This window comes from Anguilla anguilla, chromosome 10 (assembly GCF_013347855.1).
Source record: "Anguilla anguilla isolate fAngAng1 chromosome 10, fAngAng1.pri, whole genome shotgun sequence".
Classification (NCBI taxonomy): domain Eukaryota; kingdom Metazoa; phylum Chordata; class Actinopteri; order Anguilliformes; family Anguillidae; genus Anguilla; species Anguilla anguilla.
In genome coordinates, this window is record NC_049210.1 from 27736295 (window position 1) to 27756261 (window position 19967).

At 40.2% G+C, this 19967-nt stretch overlaps 1 protein-coding gene across 1 annotated transcript in view; it reads left to right on the plus strand.

Annotated features, from left to right (window-relative positions):
* The first annotated feature begins 794 nt into the window (after positions 1–794).
* Positions 795–19967, plus strand: part of LOC118206456 (brother of CDO) — a 374202-nt gene continuing 355029 nt past the window's right edge. The window contains exons 1-2 of the mRNA XM_035379207.1: positions 795–1011; positions 13970–14068. The gene's annotated coding sequence lies outside the window, so the exon portion shown is untranslated. The remainder of the gene's footprint in view (positions 1012–13969; positions 14069–19967) is intronic.

A 19967-nucleotide genomic window follows, 5' to 3' on the forward strand; every position in this document is an offset into this window, starting at 1 on the left:
TATCTGCAACTACACCCCCCACCCATGACATAATGGGCAATATTGTCTATCTGGGCATTCATAAATATATTCTTTCACCACTCAAAGATCGTATTCCATCAAAGCAACAAACAAACCCAACAATAGCCCTAAGATATGCCAATACAGAAGTGAAAACGCTGCTCACTGAATAACGAAATAAACAAGACTCAAGAATGTCATTCTACAGTCAATATTTGGGACTAAATATTGAATAAATATACAACCTTACATAGGCGCTAGCTCTGTGGGTGCTCTAGAGCTCGAGAACCCCCAATATTTCAGAGTTCAACATTTAAAAGTGAGCTACCATTATATATATATATTAAAATAAAATGTATAACGCTGTTGCCAAAATACGTGCTTCTTGGAATGCCCACGGAAGTGGGTGCTCTTGGTCTGTTATCTTCTGTATCTTGTCCTAACTCTCGGTTGGTCAGCTCAGCTGTAATGACTGTAAATCATGTGACGACGGCAAAGGTAAACAAAAAATGACTTGGCACCCAGCGTTGCCAGGTGTACGATAATTTTACCCTCTGTACGATCAATAATGCCAAGAAAGTGCACAAATGTACGATAATTTTGCCATTTCACAAAAAAGTGTATGAATTTACTAAATCCCCTGATTCAATATCCGGTTTGCCTAGTTTTCACAAATCTGATCCTAGATCTGTATTTAGAAGCAAAGTCATTTAAAAACACAGGTTGCGTCTTTCCAGCTAATCATTATGCTTGATGCATGACGTGCGTGCCCCCAGTGCCCCCACGGGAGCGAGCAGCTGCACGGCTGCTGTTCTCCCGATCGTTCTTTCTGATGTAAAATGTAAGCTAGCTCGCTACCTACAAATTACCAGCGATGTTATTTTTTTCATTCATGTAAAAAACGAGTTAAAAAACTATCAAAATGAGTGCCAAGGAGTCAGGCGAAGGCAGGGGAGAGGCAAAGAGAAAGTCGTCGGAAGAACTGAGGTTGAAGTTGAACTCACAGACTAGGTAGGGCCAGTTATGCACTGAGAGACTTTTTGGACGTTTTGAAAAGAGACATGCTTTCACAAGAACAAACAAATATTGATACAGCATATTAAATACATTGACATAGCATAACGTTATAATTCTACACTGATGACATACAACTGTTGTTTCCATGCTGATGAATTGTAACGTTAAAGCTCTCAATTATAACAATTACATGTTTGAGCGATTGTGATTTAATTGTAGGCTATTTGACATTATCCGTAGACCAGGCTTTTTAGTTAGTCTCATTCATTTGAGTAGGGTCCAGGAAGTTGCCTGATTCCACCACGCAGCGTATGTGGTGTAGTGTTGTGCCGTTCGCGAATGATTCGTTCAAAAGAACAAATCTTTTAGGTGAACGAAGTGTACTGAATCACTTCGTGAAACGATTCATTCACGAATGTGAACCGGTAGTTCACTGACCGACTATCGTTCGCAGTTCAGTGATTCGTTCACTGAACGTAGGGGAGAACCGGGACGAATTAAACACGGGAAGAAAGAAACACATCGATTTCCTCGAAAACTACGGAAGCCCGAATGACGTAACTACGTCAGTACGTGCAAACTGCGTAACCCACTTGCTCCAGAAAAAAACTGTCAGAACTGCCGCTTTTTTTTCGAGTTATAACAGAAAGTTATTTTTGACCGCTGTAAGTAAAATATTGAAACCAGAAGTGTTTTTCGGTTGTACAAGTGTGTTTATGTCTTGAATTTTCCAAACATGCATAGTTTACTTAACACAGCTGTGGACTAAATGACAGCATAAGTTTAGAGTTTCATGCTAGCAAGTGTTAGCTGCTAGTCAAGTTGAAATCAAGCGAGGGAGGGGTGGGACAAAAGAAACACTTTGTTTCTTTCGACCCCCCCAGTGTTTCTTTTGCCCCATCGCAGCTTACAATCAGGGCCGGCCGCTGGCATAAACACTCTGTGCGGTCGTTTAGATCCACAACCGCTGGAGGGGGCTACATACCAACAACAAAAAAATATATATTTTTTGTGTTAATTTTATTTAAATAACGTTATTTGTTTATATATTCTTCATTACTGTATTTATCCCCTACCCTGAACCTAGTTTTATTAATTTAATATGGAATTAAAAGAGAATATAGATAGACAGATTATTTGTCCTCAATGAGGAAATTCTTTTCCACAGTAGGTGCATACATAACACAAACAGGAAATACATACAGAATTATACAAAATACAGGATTTACAGGAATTTACACTTAATTACAGGGGGGAACACAACAGAGACAAAGGCATGGATTGACACTCTACACACCACAGACTGGATTTCTTGTAATTTCATATTATTATTTTAATAGATAATTGTAACTCATGATTCACCGCAGCTTACAATGTATTTTTTTGGTGTATTTTGCAGAGCATGCCCTGAGTTAGAGTTAGGAAGACCAGTAGAGGACTTTGAGCCAGATGTGTTTGAGAGGGCGTCACAAGAAGTACTGGTAGGAGGGAAATCTGTGAGGAGTGTCGCAAAAGCCTACACCATAAACCACTGCACCCTGTTTAGGTTTTTCAGGTGAAAAAAAGACACGGAAAATGCCAGGCTGCCAGGATATAGGGCACATAACAGAGTGTTCACGGACGAGCAGGAGCGTAGTCTCCGTCAGTACCTACACAGGGCTTCTGACATATATTATGGATTCAGTCCTAAAGAGGTAGGCATTGTACCCAATTAGCAATAACCAATAAGTTATTGATTTGATCTCACAATTAAAAAGTAATCCATGGCAGTTTGTTCAAATGAGCAATACATAGATAAAATAGACATAGCCTACATTAGAATAAATATATACAATATAAATAGGCCTATAAATACATAAATACAATAAATAAATTAAGTGCTTAAGAACAATTCATGAACTATATATAAAGTTCATTAGATAATTCATATAAAAAGTTAAGAATTCATAATGTAGCCTACACATAAATAACGATTAAAAATAATTATAAATAGCGTATACGGTATATTAGGAAGAACTCTTTACCCTACCCATCCTTAAGGACTGACTCTGGATCAGCACTAGGCCTACAGAGCTGCATTGTTAGGGCAGCTCCATGGTGCTGATCTTGAGTCGGTCTTTAAAGATAGGTGAGGAAAAGAGTGCTCCTGGACATAAAAAAATAATTGATAGATTAAAAAGTTATTAAAAATGTTCATATTTATTTAATAATTTCTAGGTGCGTTGGTTTGCATACCAGCTGGCCCAGCAATACCACTGCGCACACCCAGAAGCATGGCATGTGAAAAATATGGCTGGCAAGGACTGGTTCAGCTCCTTTATGGAGCAGAATCCCAGCCTCTTAGTCCGCCGGCCTCAAGCCACAAGTCTTTCCCGGGCTACCAGCTTCAACCCAACCAACGTGGCCCAATTTTTCAGAAACCTTAGCTCCATCATGGGACGGTATGGGTTCCAGCCTGAGGCTATATGGAATTTGGACGAGACAAGCACCGTCACAGTCCAAACTCCAGACAGGATTGTCGCAGCCAGAGGGAAAAAGCAGGTGGGGGCCATGACGTCAGCCGAGAGCTGTGAACGCCCTCAGCAACAGTACTCCACCCCACTTCATCTTCCCCCAGAAGAAATATTTTGATCATTTCGTCCGGGATGGTCCCCCAGGCTGCATGGGCACTGCAAAGGGCAGTGGGTGGATGCAGGAGGGGGATTTTGTGGCATTCCTGCGCCACTTTGCAAAACATTCTAATGCCTCCCAACAGGCCTCCCTCCTACTACTGGACAACCATTCATCCCACCTCTCTCTCCAAGGGATCGAATTCTGCAGGGCAAATGGGATTGTCCTGCTCTCATTGCCCTGCAGCCACAAACTTCAGCCCCTGGACCGAAGCGTCTATGGCCCACTTAAAAGGTCCATCAACAGCACCATGGACTGCTGGCTGAAGATGCACCCTGGGAAGACCGTCACCATCTACGACATCCCCAGCATCGTTAAGACAGCTCTCGCAGCAGCTGCAACCTCAGCAAACATCATGTCCGGGTTTCGGTGTTTCGGCATCTGGCCGCTGAACCCCAATGTCTTCACAGAGGTGGACTTCTCACCAGCTTATGTGACGGACCGTCCTGCCCCCACCATCACCGGGGAGCCAGCATCATCACTGCTTCAGCCCTGTGTCACTTCGTCCTTTTCCCAAGGCTGGCCTAAGAATTGAGGGGACCCGGGGTAGGCGGAGGACAACTGCCATCCTCACAGACACCCCCGGTCAAGCGTGCCCTAGAAGAGGAAAAACAAAAAAATCTGCACCGAAGGCCAAGTGCAACTTGGCAAAAGGGTATGCACAAATCAGCAGAAGAAAGTGGGGAAAAAAAGAGGAAAAAGGATAAAAATTCAGCAGGCCTACCTGTAGTTCATGGATCAGGCAACAATGTAGAGTGCATGGTGTGTGGGGAGGACTTTGACTCGTCTCTGCCTGGGGAGTCCTGGATTCAGTGCCTGTTCTGTGAGGAGTGGGCACACTTCGAGTGCACGTTACAGGAAGAGGTGTACATCTTCCACATGTGCGAATAACATTTTTTTTTTTACTTTTACTTTTAACCAGGCCTAAGTTAAAGTTAATTAAATGTTTGTTGTATTATTTGTTGTTGTTATTTGTTGTTATTGTCTTTGGGGAAAGAGCCAGTTGCTCTGTAGGCTTAGCCTTTTATTAACATTTGACACAAGTTTATCTGCTGTAGGTTATTCGGCTTCTCTAGAGGAATTCAGAAAAAAAAAAACATTTGTCAGAATAACCATAGCCATGTAATTAGCCTACCTGCTGTTTGTCGAAATGTTCTCTCTCCGCTCCCAAATTGGTTTGGTCCTTTGCTTTTTACCCGTGAAGGCACCTGTCGTGTAACTAATCCAATGCAGTTAGCGAAGAAAAAAAATTTGACGTCAACGTTGTAGTTTATTGACCGTTTTCTTTTTTCAAAATTCCCCCAACGTTGGGGAAAAAAGAGCCAGTTGCTCTGTAAAATAAAATGACTGTTGGAACACACTTTGTCTCTCTCTCCTTTTGTGCACCTGATTGGCTGATTTAAATTGAACACCAATTATCTCTGCTTTTGCACACCTGATTGGGTGATTTTAAATTAGTCATGGTAACAGATATTAACAACTTCTACTACAGTTCAGCACCAACCAATGATCCATTTCAGACTGATTAACGTTGCAAGGCAAAATTGTATTGCTTATGCGTCATTATGCGCTTGACGCATGGTTGATTTTCATGGATTTTAAACTTGTACAATGGTTTATTGACTCAACACTAACGTGACATTGTGGGTAACAGTACACTTGCTGAAAGGAATGAGCAATAAAAAACAACAACACAGAGATAAGACCGCTAATGCACACTTTTCGTCAGTTGTCTCTTTCGACCCGATTCAGTGTTTCTTCTGTCGCCCGCGGCAGGAACGAAAGAAACATTGCGCTCATCCTGTTTGCGGCTGATATATATCTGACTCATTTATGCTAGAAACAAAATTCCAGTTGCTATTAGTGAAGGACACATACATGTTGTTTGTCATGAATAATGGCATCTCTGTCTCTATCAACTTTCGAGTAAACGGGATAAAAGTAAAAAGTGTTTCTTTCGTCCCGGTTCTCCCCTACTGCACCCGCCCCCAAATCATTCACTTCCACGAATCGTTCGTGAACTTCAGTACACTTGCCTGAATCGTTCGCGAATGACACAACAGTACTTTTGCCCGAGTCGTTCGCGAACGACACAACAATAGTTAGTTCCTCTTGCTGTAGCGAATGAGGAAAGTGGGTATGGAAATATGGATAATAAATGGGTAATAATCGAACATCACTTGTCAAGTGTGCTGTTTATTTTCAATGAAATAACAAGCCTTTTTTTAAAAACATGTCTCAAAGTAGGCTAGCCAAGGCTACTATTTTATCGACTACATTTTATGAGAAAACTATAGCCTATATCTACTTAGCCAACATATATCTGTCGCGATGTGTGGGGGATTTGGACCCAAACGCAGAGGGTGGAAAAAATACAAAACTCCCAAATGAAAAAACAAAAAGACTTTACTTAACCAAGGGAACAAAAGGGAACACAAAGCCTCGCAGGGCGACCTTCAACAACGAAGGGAAACTACAAACGCAGGAACAAAGAAAATGCAGAGAGTCCAAAACACCAGGAAACCAGGACATGGGCAGGAACACTTGGAGCAGGTACTTGGTAGGGGCGCACAAACAAGCAGACATAACCACAAGGATCCAGCACCTGAGTCAAGGAAGAGGGAAACTTAAATAGAACAGACACTGACGAGACACAGGAGGGCACCATGAACAATCAGGCCACAGAGAGGGAAGGGAAAACGAGACAACCAGCAACTAATAATAGGACAATTGAAAACAATCATACAATTAACAGGGGGGAGCAGGACACAAAACAGAAGTGCCGCCATCTGCAAACGCAGACCGGAACACAGGACCATGACAATATCAGCACTTTCTCTTTCAAGCAGCCGTTAGAACAAGTCACGGTAAAGAAATCAGCATCTAGGGCTAAAACAACACATTTTGGGAAATTTAGTAAAATAAAATGGCCATATCAAACACATTCTTTCAAACTAACTTGTTTAGAATAAAATCGAAAACAAAATTTTATTAAAAATAGAGAAAGAAAGTGCTTGGTTCTTTGGCTATTAAATATACTGTGGGAAAATTCTGTCTATAGCCTACTTTTTAAACGGGAAAACTACATTACATTACAGGCATTTAGCAGACGCTCTTATCCAGAGCGACTTACACAACTTTTACATAGCATTTTACATTGTATCCATTTATACAGCTGGATATATACTGAAGCAAGTACTTTGAAGTACCTTGCTCAAGGGTACAACGGCAGTGTCCTACTCGGGAATCGAACCTGCGACCTTTCGGTTACAAGCCAAGTTCCTTACCCACTGTGCTACACTCCGTCCATTTTAATTGAACTACTTTAATTGAACTACATTAAATTAAAATAAAATGATGTGCTAATATATGAACTGTGGTTCGCCTGTTTTTTATTTTCGGTAGGCTACTAACCGTCAGCTGTTCTCGGTACAATTTTTCGGTACAGTCGAACCCCCCTCCCCCGTTCGTCATCCACATCCAAATGCGCCCCCCCCCCCACCCCCCGGGGCGACCGAGCGACACCAAGCATAGTTACGCTACTGATTCGGCGAACAAATCTTTTGAATTAATCTTTTTAGTGAACTGATTCTACTGATTCAGTGCCCATCACTAATGTGGTGCGCGAATGTTTTTCTCCCCTTTGTGGCTGTTGGTATTGCACTCATTAGCTGTGAGCAGGCATGTCAAACAAGGTTGTTGCTTATAATAAATACGCTATTTTTGTGAAATCACATATTTACACCTGTTATTTAAATTTTTTGGCTGTGTATGATAATTTTCTTTAAAATCCGATAATTTTAAGCCTCCGGTACGATAGTTTAATATTTCCCACCTGGCAACGCTGTTGGCGCCTAATTAGCTAATAACACCAGGTAGTCTCGCTGCGCTGGCAATAAAAGTATAGGCTATGTCATTTTAAAAAGGAACAACAAAAATGGAAAATTTGTTGTCAGAATACCAAAACCACCACCTGTTCAACCTGCTAACCTAACTACCGACGATGAACACCGCACGGAGGATCGACTTGCTAACGCAAGTCAGCCGCAGCCGATGCCTACAGAACAAGCCGGAGCAGAAGCTAACATTACGGAGCGTTAGAATGGCGCCAGCAGTGTATGCGCATGAGCTCAACCATACATTTCTCACAGACAAGGTAGTGTCGGTTTTTTTTAGTTAATTACCGTGGTGAAGTGACAAGAATTAAGTGGTACTGTGCTGTTAGCCTTATTGATCGCCGTACAAGGTTAATGTGAAGTAGCTAGCACAATCGGACAGCACCCATAAAAATGTACTTTGAATGGTAGCCTACTTGCTCAATCGAACGGTGAATGTGAAAAACATTCGATTATAGTCAGCGGCACCAAAATTTTCTGTCACACACTCAATAAATGGCAAAAGTCCCAGTAGAAGATTGAATTAAATCTTTTAAAGTTACATATTTGTTGAAACGTTATCGATTCCGCTTGGCCACAGTGAGTGAAACTAAGCGATCTGAGCGTATAGTTGCTATGTAAATTACGTCAGATGGATTCAACCTTGTTTGCTACCTAAACTTCACAGCACACTCATGCCATTATCATGATTGTAGCAGGAAGTGTCTATTTTCAAAATGCATTTAAACCATTCACAAATGACCTGGGACTTTGAAGTTATAAGGCGGGATGTATCAAGTGTCCATTGAAAATATTGACCTGGCTATCAGTCAGAACTCTGAGAGAACCAACTGTCATAAATGAGCGAGTAAAATCAACCAGGAGAGTTATGATGTCACTGATCAGAACCCCATAAATATAAACAATCGAATGTCCAGTGAAATCCACAAAACAGCCAATATATCACATTAATATTCCATATGTACAATCGCTGTTTACAATACGTTAATTTAAGGCTAAACTGATATTTTAATCACAATACTTATGTTAATTTCCGGAATTACATTTTTCGATTGTCCTCTCTATTAACATCGGACCTCCACCACGCAAAAAAGGGAGAACACGTGTTTTTACAAAGACATTGGAATACGGAACATACAATTTTTCTTTAAATGTGGACATTTTGTGCAAGAATTGCAAAAAAAAAAAGCTGTCATTGTGATTTGTTGTGATTGATAAAATAAAGGCAGTACATTTTCTTTAAAACGAGCACCCCCAGTCATGTTTAAAAGTTGGCGCCTGTGCAACCTTACCATTGGTTTTACATGTAGAGATGTCACTTTTGTATGGCAAGCCGTTTTAGCTTTAATTCATTTCTAGAGGATATCACAAATACAATTCTAACTAGTTAGAATGCAAATTATTGATATCAGAAATTCAATTGTAACTAGTTATAATGTGTATTTCTGATATCAGAAATTCGATTATAAAATGCATATTATTGATATCGGAAATTTAATTTTAACTAGTTAAAATGCCAATTCTTGATATCTGAAATTCTATTTTAATTAGTCAGATTTAAAACGTTTTTCTCATTCATTTCAATGGGAGTTGGAATTTGACCTAGTTAAAATGCCAATTTCTGATATCATGAATTCAATTTTAACTAGTTAAAATTGGAATTTTTTATATCAATAATAGAATGTTAACTAGTTTTAATTAGAATGTCCAATTTTAATTAGTTAAAATACAATTCTTGATATCAAGAATTCCTATTTTAACTAGTTAAAATTCGAATTCTTGATATCAAAAATGAAAGGTCCCATTGAAATGAATGTGGAAAACGCTTGAATTACAACTAGTTACAATTGAATTTCTGATATCAAGAATTTGCTTTCTAACTAGTTAGAATTGTATTTGCGATGTCCTCTAGAAATGAAATAAAGCTAAAACGGCTTGCCATACTTTTGAGACTGAGCGGTCATATATTGTCTTAGACAATCAGTTTGTGAAATATACGCATTTGTGACGCCTGGGAACCTTCCAATATAGCTACGCGTAATACCACACGCAGTGTTGTGCAAGTTCACACTTCACAAGAGCAAGCTCAAATTTCCGGTTCCGGTAGCATGCTGTGACATGCTTGGTTGCTTCTCTCCGAGTCCCGCTTATTTAACTTAAAATGTGTTTGATGGATTCTCATTACTAAATAACCTAACGCTTTTTATTTACAATAAAGACTGCTAATTTGTGAGGTTTTGTGCCGTGATTGAACGCCAAACTATTTCGAGAGAGAAAGACATCGGGATTGCTCTCACCTGTTCGCTTAACAAGGTTTAACAAGCCTCTTATACGCTTGTTCAGCATGGCTCAAGGCACGCGCGGGGGTAAAACTTTTACTGCCGAAATGGCTACTGCAATGAGAGAAATAGTTTGAGAAGAGATTAGCTACTACAGCTTTGGACACCAAGTTACAACCAGTCAATCAATGCTTGGAAGAGCTGAAATCCCAGTTGGCTGTCTGCAAAGATAAAGTTACCGACTTAGCGGGCCACTGTTGAAGCTGACGTCCGCCTCTCTGAACTGGAACGAGAACAACACAAGATGAAGAAAGATCGACCAGCTTGAGAATCATAGCCGAAAATTTAACATAGGCCTATGTATTATCGGCCTTCCTGAGGGTGCAGAAGCCGGTAACCCCACTGCTTTTACAATCAAGCTTCTGTATGATCTGTTTGGTCATTATTGGACAACCAAACATTCTGTGAACAATTTCAATCTGAGTTAAGTCATTTCTTAATGATCAATAAAAATTCAGTTGATGATTTTTGGATACTTTGGGATGCCATTAAAGGCTTTATAAGAAATAATGCAACTGCATTTGCTTCAGGTCTTAATAAATCACAACAGAAAAAAATATCTGAATTAGAAAACCAGTTATCTGTCTTAGAGCTGTCTCAACAGAGAAATTATTCTCAACATGTAGCCTCCACACAGGCCAAGGTTACGACTGCTAAATTAACCTGATCAGGAAAGAGCTGAATTTGCTATCCACAGAGTTCGAGTCAACCATTACTTCCATGGCAATCGACCCAGTCACTTTTTGGCTAATAAATTACGTAATAGTGACCATCTGGCGAATATTGCAACTATTATGTCAGAAAACGGTGAGTTGCTTACCGATCCAAAATCTATTAACCTCAGATTTACTAATTTTTATAATAAATTATATACCTCGGAGGGTGAACCCTCTTCTGTAGAGGTTGACAAGTTTTTAAAGGGTCTTAAACTTCCTGTTCAGCGACCAAATCAAGCTCATTGGATGTTCCAATATCTCTGCAGGAACTTAAGGCATCTTTGGAAAATATGAACAAAGGTAGATCACCTGGGTGGGATGGCATTCCTCCTGAGTTTTATTTGAAGTTCTGGGATCATCTAGGCCCATTATTACTTGAGATGATTAATACAGCCATCTCTAAAGGTTTATTTGGGAGAGATGTGAATATGTCTTTAATCTCACTTCTGTTAACAAAAGACAAGGATCCAAACCAATATTCCAGTTGGCGCCCCCTGTCTTTGATTAATACCAATGTCAAATTATTCTCTAAAGTTTTATCTCATCGTCTGGAATTGTTTTTACCTAAACTGATTCACCCAGACCAAAGCGGTTTTGTGAAGAAAAGGCTCTCTTCAGATAATCTATGCCGTCTCCTTCATATTGTTAATTTTTCCTCTAATGCAAAAGTTCCTTCAGCTGTTCTTTCTGTTGATGCTGAAAAGGCTTTTGATCATCTAGAATGGCCATATTAAAATATATGGGACTAGGTGCAACGTTTATAAATATGATTAAAATATTATTTTCTAATCCGTCAGCTAGTTTTATAACAGGTAATATTTGATCTCCTTCATTTAAAATTACCCATGGCAGTAGGCAAGGCGATCCGATCTCACCTATATTGTTTATTTTATCCATAGAACCATTAGCTCAGACTATCCATCAATCTAAAACTATCAAACCAATTACTGCTGATTCTTCTGACCATCATATTTCTCTTTACGCTGATGACATTTTGTTGTACCTTGAGGATATCTCTCAATCTCTCTTAAACCTTCTTGATATTTTTTTTAACAATTTTAGCTCAATCTCAAGTTATAAAATAAATTGGTCCAAGTCATTGATAATGTACCTTAAAATCCCTTCCAAAGATATCCCCACTCATGAGATCCCTGCTGTATCTCACTTTAAATATTTAGGCATAGATATATTTCCTTCTATTGAAAAAATTGTATCCGTAAATTATAATAGAACTCTTAAGTCAATCCTAGATGACCTCAATAGATGGTGTAATATACCCGTCTCTTTATCCGGAAGAATCTCTATCATTAAAATGAATATATTACCTCGAGCTAATTTTTGTAGTTCTATGATTCCCATTGCTCCACCCAGTGGTTACTGGGATAAGTTGCATAGAAGTATATCAAAATTCATATGGAAAGGTAAGCGAGCTCCTATAGAACTATCAACTTTGCAGAAAGGAAAACAGTCGGGTGGACTTTCTGTACCAAATTTTAAACTGTATTTTCAAGCTTTATCATTTCGTCCTTTAGAAAATTAGTTTGATTCAGATTGTGAGGCCCCCTGGATAAACATGGAGAGAAGTATGGTTGCTCCTACCCCCCTACAGGACATACTTTTCATAGATATCACATTGAAACAGTGTAGATTACATTTTGGCCCAATAATTGCTCACGCAGTATCAATCTGGCGTAAATATGGAAAACTACTTAAGTCAAAACAGTTGATTTGTAGTGAAGTATGTGAATATGTTGTGATTTACAGCAATGCATAATTTAGACATGTTGGGTAGATTTGGAGATGCTGGGTACACTGCTTAGTTTTTGCTTCATAGATCTTTAGTAGTTCTACATATCCACCCTTAGATTTTATGAACTTGTGGTCAAGAAGTTTTTGATCTAGGACATGTATACTTTAACCTGCTTTATATATGCAATCTCTCTGTATTTCATTACAAACTAAAAAAGAACAAATTCATTTTTTATTTTTTGCCTAGACAATTGCATTTGTGGCACTTTATTTCTTCCAAATATATGAATATAAACAAATCTATGTTAGTATTGTAAATGGTACAAATGTCTTGCTTCATTTAAGCCATTTTTCAAGTCTCTGTGGTGTTCACATCTGTAGTTATAAAGCTTTAAATAGGGTACCCCCTAAATGGGCAAGGATTGGCAAGATTTGGTATGTGTGCTAAGGGGTTAAACAAACATACAAACAGCATACACAAACTAATCTATGGGGAGGAACTATGCTAAATGTGGAAGGTAGGAGGGCGTATGTGTGTGTGCGAGTGCGTGTCCTTTTTTTTGGACGAAAGGGGGAAAGGCAAATGGTGGGTTGGTCCTTGTGTAGGGTACACGTATAGTGTAGTGCCGATGAGCAAAGCGTAACTTCAACTCTTAAGAGATACATGCAACCAAGCTAGTTATTATTGCACTACCGACTATATTGTGCTTGTAGTGTCGTTAGGGTTGGAAAGTTAGTCGGGAAGAAAGAGAGGGAATGAGAGAAAGAAAGTGTGTGGTTGTATCGGTTACATCACCAGTGCAAACAATTTTATAGGATAAAATGGGAACACACAATATCACATTAAACTCAATACAGACAAACCTAAACTTCCATTGCCTGGAAAGTTTGCTCAGTCTTACAGTCCGTCCGTTCACATAGGTTGCTGCCTCCAGCTGGTTGCTGCGGGTCCTGGATAGTTAAGTCCTGGAGTTGTGAAATTGAGGTATCCTGGTGTGAGTATTTGTTCTGTCGCAACGGCGATGCTTTCCGCCCTCCCTGTCGGTTGTCGGAAAGGTTCTTCTTCTTTGTTGTGGTTAGTCGGCGCAGCACCAGGCGTGCGCTGGTTTCCACAGGAGACGGGCTAGGCTTAGTCCCCACAGGCAAGATAAGTCGCAGAGCATGGTTACTGCGTATTTCATGTTACCATACATTTGTTTTGGCAATTAGGGCATCTACTTTGTTCACATCAGAGGTAATTTTAAAACAATCGATTAGAGACAGATTTATTTCAGCTTTAATTCACTATATCAGAAATCCAGTGGGTCAAACTGTTTACATACACCAAGTTGACTGTCTCTTTAAACAGTCTGTAAGATACAAATGCGTATTTGTATTTGACCCAGGTCTGTTTTCGCCAGAATTTTTCTATTCTGCCATTTAAATAAAGGCCAGGGGCCACAGGGGGGTAATTTATGGCCCTGTATCTAAACAGCATAGTTAATGAGTGAGTGCTTTGTTTTTGATGACTGGGTGGTGCTATGCCCTTCGGGATTGAGATTAATATGTGCACATTACCCTCCCCTCCTCTCCTGAACACCAGCTCTTGAATGAACTCCTGGACACAATTGTTCTGAGCCAAGGGGAGAACTGCAGGGATCAGAGAAAAATCACTTCAAAGAATACTGCATCAACCAGAGAGGTTAGTGTTTGTACGGAGAATATGGCAGACAGTAATATTTTCAGTCGACTGTTAAAATTTGTTTTTGTTTCATGGTATAGTTTATTCTTTTGAATGTATCCTTGTGTATGATAGAGAGGTTTTGTGTTATATGTTGTTATTTTGATTTGAAGCATGTTAAAAAGCATAGTCAAAGGACAGATGTGATGATTGCTCTTATTCAGAATAGTACAGAGCTTTTTAAATGGTAATATGTGATGATAAATTTGAATGTGGTGGCAGGTTAGCCAAAGACTCTGTGTGGGAAATTAACACGCTGTATAATTTTTTAAAAATTTCATAAATGCCCCTTAGACAAGAAAAATGGGAAGAGAAATGCAATATTCCACATTAATTTGCTAAATAATACAGTGAGACATTTTGGGATTATTGACGTGTTTGCTTATAAGCAATTGCTTAACCATTTTCTAAATGAAATCTATACTGAAGCCAAGGAAAGCATAACCCGTAGTATTGTGCACATGCTTGTCAGTGCACCCACTGGGTCTACAGCTCCAGCTGGACTTGTCAGTGCACCCACTGGGTCCATAGCTCCAGCTGGGTGTGTCAGGTCCTCATGTTTTCAAATGTTTCATGATCATTATCTTCCTTTTAGCCAGCTCTGTGGACAATCTGAATATTTTTGTAAATATTGCCTACCATACAACTTGAACAATTAATTTATCAGGAGCAGGTTTAGGTAATGCACAACTTTAGTATCCTTGAAGTTTTTTAGGGCAAGGCCACTTTTACACAAAAAGTAGTGTACAAATGTAAACTGTTTATACCATAAACATTTTAGTTTACAAAAATGAACTAAAATGTTTATGTTTACCATAAAATATGCCAGGCACTGTATATTCTCAGAAGGCTGTATATTTCTAGAGATATCTATATGAATGTTTGGAACCCTTGATGAACCCTTTTTAGAAATTTTAGAACTGCATTCACAAAGGGCACCTGTGGTTTAAAAGAACGGGTACTTTTACTCCTTTTCTGTCTCAGGGCAAGGGGGGGGTGGGTGGTGGGGGGGGGGCATATGCATCAATATACACTGGTGTCTGTTTGTGAGGGTAAAGTGAAGATAGTGAATATTCTGGTGATTATGTGACTTTATTGGCCAACCTATTAGCCTATATCAAAGGTTAATACATACTGCAGGCAATAGTAATAAGTTTGACATTTGATTTTATACTTGATAATGGGCGTGAAAATCAGTTGGAAAATGTGTTGTTTGCCATCATAATTACAGCATGGCCTGAGATGACCTGTATTGATGAATGAATGAATGAATTCTGTATTATATAGGAGTTGATATATGTGGCAGTAACTAATTGGACAAATGTTATTTTTATTAATAACATTAAAAACACTACTAGTATATCCACATACAGTATATCCAACTAGCCAGCGAGATGTATCAACTTTCAGGCTAGTTTCATAAATGTGATAAATTTGCATCATTGTTTATAGTAAGTTAATAATAATAACATATCATGAATTAGGGATGGGTATGAGTACTCAAGCATTCGAAAGACGAGGACTTAAAATGTATTTAATAAAGTACATTGACAGCCTATTTATGTACACATCGCTAGTGTTGTCTCAGTGGGGACTGAGTTAAATATTATTTTCATGTTCTAAATCAAGCGGTTTTAATGGCTAACACCCTCATTTAAGGTGTGGCACTGAATACTGAACACAAGTGCATCAACACTTCTCACTTTTTCATATAAAACATATAAGATATATCTATTTGATTTAATTTGGATATTAAGATATTAATTGAATTAAATGAATGAATTTAATAACCTAATATGTTAATAGGCAGAGCAACCTGTTGGATCAAACTTTATCAATATGTACAACTCATACATCTCGATTAAAATGAAGAAATGTAATAAGTTACAATTCAGTTCAATTCAATTTTATTTGTATAGTGCTTTTTTACAGAGAACTGTCACAAAGACACTTTACAGAGTAGCAAGGCAAGAGGCAGAGAAAAAAGAGCAAACAGACCAAACACCAGGTCTGAACCCCCAAATGGCAGGTACATAAGGTAAAAAAAACTCCCAGTGGGGACGGGAGAAAACCCTCAAACGGTGGCAAGAAAAAACTTACCAATGGGAAGAAATCTTAAGAGGAATGTTAACATAATAATGACAACTTTATAGTTTTACTCACTTTACTTGTTAGCACAAAACAAGAACTAATTTATACCTTTGTCATTGCAACTCCAGTTCAACAAAGACGCGCTAATGCACATGCGCAGATGCATTTAACAGGTAGAGCTGTATTGGAAATAGAATAAAGTGACTGTAAATCCGAACTTAACAAGGAACCCGGCTATAGAGGGGGAGCCCATCCTCCACTGGCCAGCCTGGTGTAAAGTAGCAGACAGCAAATAAAATGGGTTGAATGGGTCAGTTACAGCTGAGGTGAAGGCTAACAGGAATAGTACAATACCAAATGGTATAGTTAGAATAGTGCAGTTTAGAGGAGCTGGATGATGGATCTAGAGCTCCAGACAGCATCAAGGCATAGGCAAGGGAGGAACACGGCTGAAGCAGTCCATGACCATTGAGCGAAGGACAGGACTGGAGCAATCCTTTGGATTCAGGCCGAGGAAACAGGCTGGAGTGGTCTTTGGACTCAGGGTGAGGTAGGGGATGGAAGCCCCATGGAAAGAGAAAGAGAAACAGAGAAGACAGGGTTATGGTCAGCTAGACACTTGATGCTAAGCTACCAAGTATGTCAACTCCATAGGGCCAGCTTCACACTTGAGGCAAAGCTAACTGGTGTGTCCGCTCCGTTGATGCAAGCTTGACACTTAATGCTAAGCTACCTAGGTTTTATCAAACCTGTATTTGTAGTTGTTCCAATGACCATGATATGCACTTTTGTACGTCGCTTTGGATAAAAGCGTCTGCTAAATAAATGTAATGTAGTGTGTCAACTCCATAGGGCCACCTTGGTGTGTTTAACCATTATAACCATTACAACATTATACAATGTATAATCTAAAGATGAAGGGGTGGAGGGAGATGCCACTATTCATGTTTGTATCTGTATTTCTTCAACCAACAAATTTATTTGTATCTGTATTTGTATTTAGATAAAAACCAGACGTGGTAGGGAAGTTGTATAGTTGAGGCAAAATGTTTACATACACCTTGGCTAAAGACATTCAAACTCAATTTTTCACAACTCCACACATTTCATGTTGCCATATATTTCCTGTGTTAAGTCAATTAGGGTATCTACTTTATTTCCTTAAAGTGCATCTTGCAGGTAAAATTTTTTACGAAATGTATACTTAACCTTGTCTGAAAATGACCATTTGAAAAGTTAATGCAGGATTTAATCATTTTTACAAGACATAAGGGCACAAATTCAGAGGAAGTAGTGGCAGTTTTCAGCAAAGCTCCTAAAAACGCCCTTTTTTCAACATTGCGTCATATTACGTAACAAAAGGGAGTCTGCCTGCCTTAGCCCAATGTGCAGTAGTAGGTGGTAGTGAGTCTGAGCGGTCATGATATAGTGAGTTGGTCTTTTTAAAGCAGTTTTATATTGCATTTCACCGTGTATCATCCTGGTCAATTATGGTGTTTGTGCAGGTTGCACATACTCCAGCCTGTCAGGACATCGAGCACACATTTTTCCTAACAGGAAAAGGAACGGTGCTAGCTTTCGTGCCTGGGTGTGTTTTGTGCAGGTGAAGAGACGGGACTTCACTGCTGCATTTGTTACAAAAAACGTGGTCGTGTGTGGTGCTCATTTTAGACTGGAGGATTATCTTCCCGGCGATATGATGGAGTTCAGGATGGGATGTCGAAGCCAGGACCGGGTGAGACTGACAGCTGGTGCGGTTCCTTCAGTGCACACAGTGGCTTCATCAGGTCCGCCATCAGCAGCAGGTTCTGGTTCTGTCTTACTCCAGAAAACGATGTCAGCTAGGTCTATCAGCAAACATATGGCTTAGCTATGCCCAGAAGTCCTCAATAATAATAGTATTTTCCAAGAAATTACGAAAACACTTTGACAACGTTTCGTCAGGTGCAGCGTCTTTTACTACTACCACAGAGTGAATGTATGAGTGAATGTATAAGTGAATGCGATGATGAGAACATTTTCGGTTACGCTGACCTATAAAACGCTATTCCAAAAGCAAAATTAGACATGTTATACGTCGTTAGAAAGCTTGTACTCTCCCCTACTGAATAAATGAATTGTCAATCAAGCCAGTCTGTACTAAAAAGGGCAACAATGTGATAAACAACAGGTGTGGTATTACGCACAGCTATTTTGGAAGGTACCCAGGCTTCACAAATGTGCCTATAGTTCACAAACAAATTTTCCAAGACATGACCACTCAGTCTCAAAAGGGACATCTCTACGCGTAAAACCAATGGTAAGGTTGTATATTTATTCAATATTTAGTCCCAGATATTGACCGTAGAATGACATGGTATCATTTTTGAAAACATTGTCTTGTTTATTTCGTAATTCAGTGAACAACGTTTTCACTGCTGTATTGGCATATCACTGCTGTATCTTATCTATTGTCGGATTTATCTTGTTGCTATGATGGAATACGATTTTTGAGTGGTGAAAGAATATTTTTATGAATGCTCAGATAGACAATATTGTCCATTATGTCATGGGTGGCGGGTGTACTTGCAGATGAGACTGCAGGGAGGGGGTGCTTGGTAAATGAACGACCAGAGCGACAATGGTGGCGCTGCGAAACTCAGTATTCGGCATAGTTGTCGTGTATCGTCTACGTCTACTAATAAGTTGGGCTCCCGTTGTGGAGCCCCCGCGTATCCTCAACATGCCAACACTCACCTCCCCCTTCGGATGCAACAGCTGCCTTCGCCTGAGTCAGAAGATTGCCGAGATGGAGGGGAGAATCTCCCTACTCCACCAGATAAGACAAGACTCCTTGATTCCCTGGTCGCACCAGGTCCTGCTACGACCTTGCATGGCGGAGAACTGGATTCCACTGTTCCGGTCGTTTCAACCCAGGCTGACGTCCCATGGATTAAGCTGGGGGCCAGGCCAAAGCCCCGGTCAACTCCACCCCATATCAAACGGGTTCTTGGTCTGTGGTCCGCAGGGGAAATCATGGAAGGAATCCTAGCTCTAATTCTCCTCCAGTTCCAGCTCCTCCTGGTCTGCAGCTGTCAAACAGATTCAGCATTCTGGAGGCGCAGGATTTCCCCCGCTGGTTGGACCCTGCTCCCCTTAATCTCCTTCACCGTCTTCACTGCCTCCTCCATCTCAGGCTGACTTCGTCCTGCCTCCCACTCCGCCTGTAGCCGTGTCGAGACAGCTAACCCTTCCCACTGGCCACCGCTGGAAGCCGGGGTACACAGGATTGCCAACTTTACCACCTAAGGCTGAGCCGGACCGGTCGGTTTCTCGTGCTGTCCGTTCTACGAATGCGTGCATGCCTCCTGCTGGGTCAACTGGTGTGTGGCCCCCACCACTGACTGCTACCCCACGGACATCTACCCCCCCCTCCTCTTATCCTCCCTACTACCCTATTCATAGGAGATTCCATAGTCCGGGACATCAGGTACGCAAATGCGATCACACACTCCTTTCCTAGCTACTGCTCTCGACCTACTCGAGAAGCTTCCCGGCTTATTGGATAGTCTCCCATCCATTAAAAAAGTTATTGTACATGTCAGCACGAATGATATGTCCCTCCAGCAGTCTGAGTTGACGAAAGCTGATTTTATCCGTCTTTTTAATTTCCTAAATAGTTGTAGGAAAGCTGTTTTTATCTCCGGTCCAATTCCCACGTTAGGACGTGGAATCTGCCGTTTTAGTAGGATCCTCAGCCTCCATACCTGGCTCCAGCCTGCATGTGGTG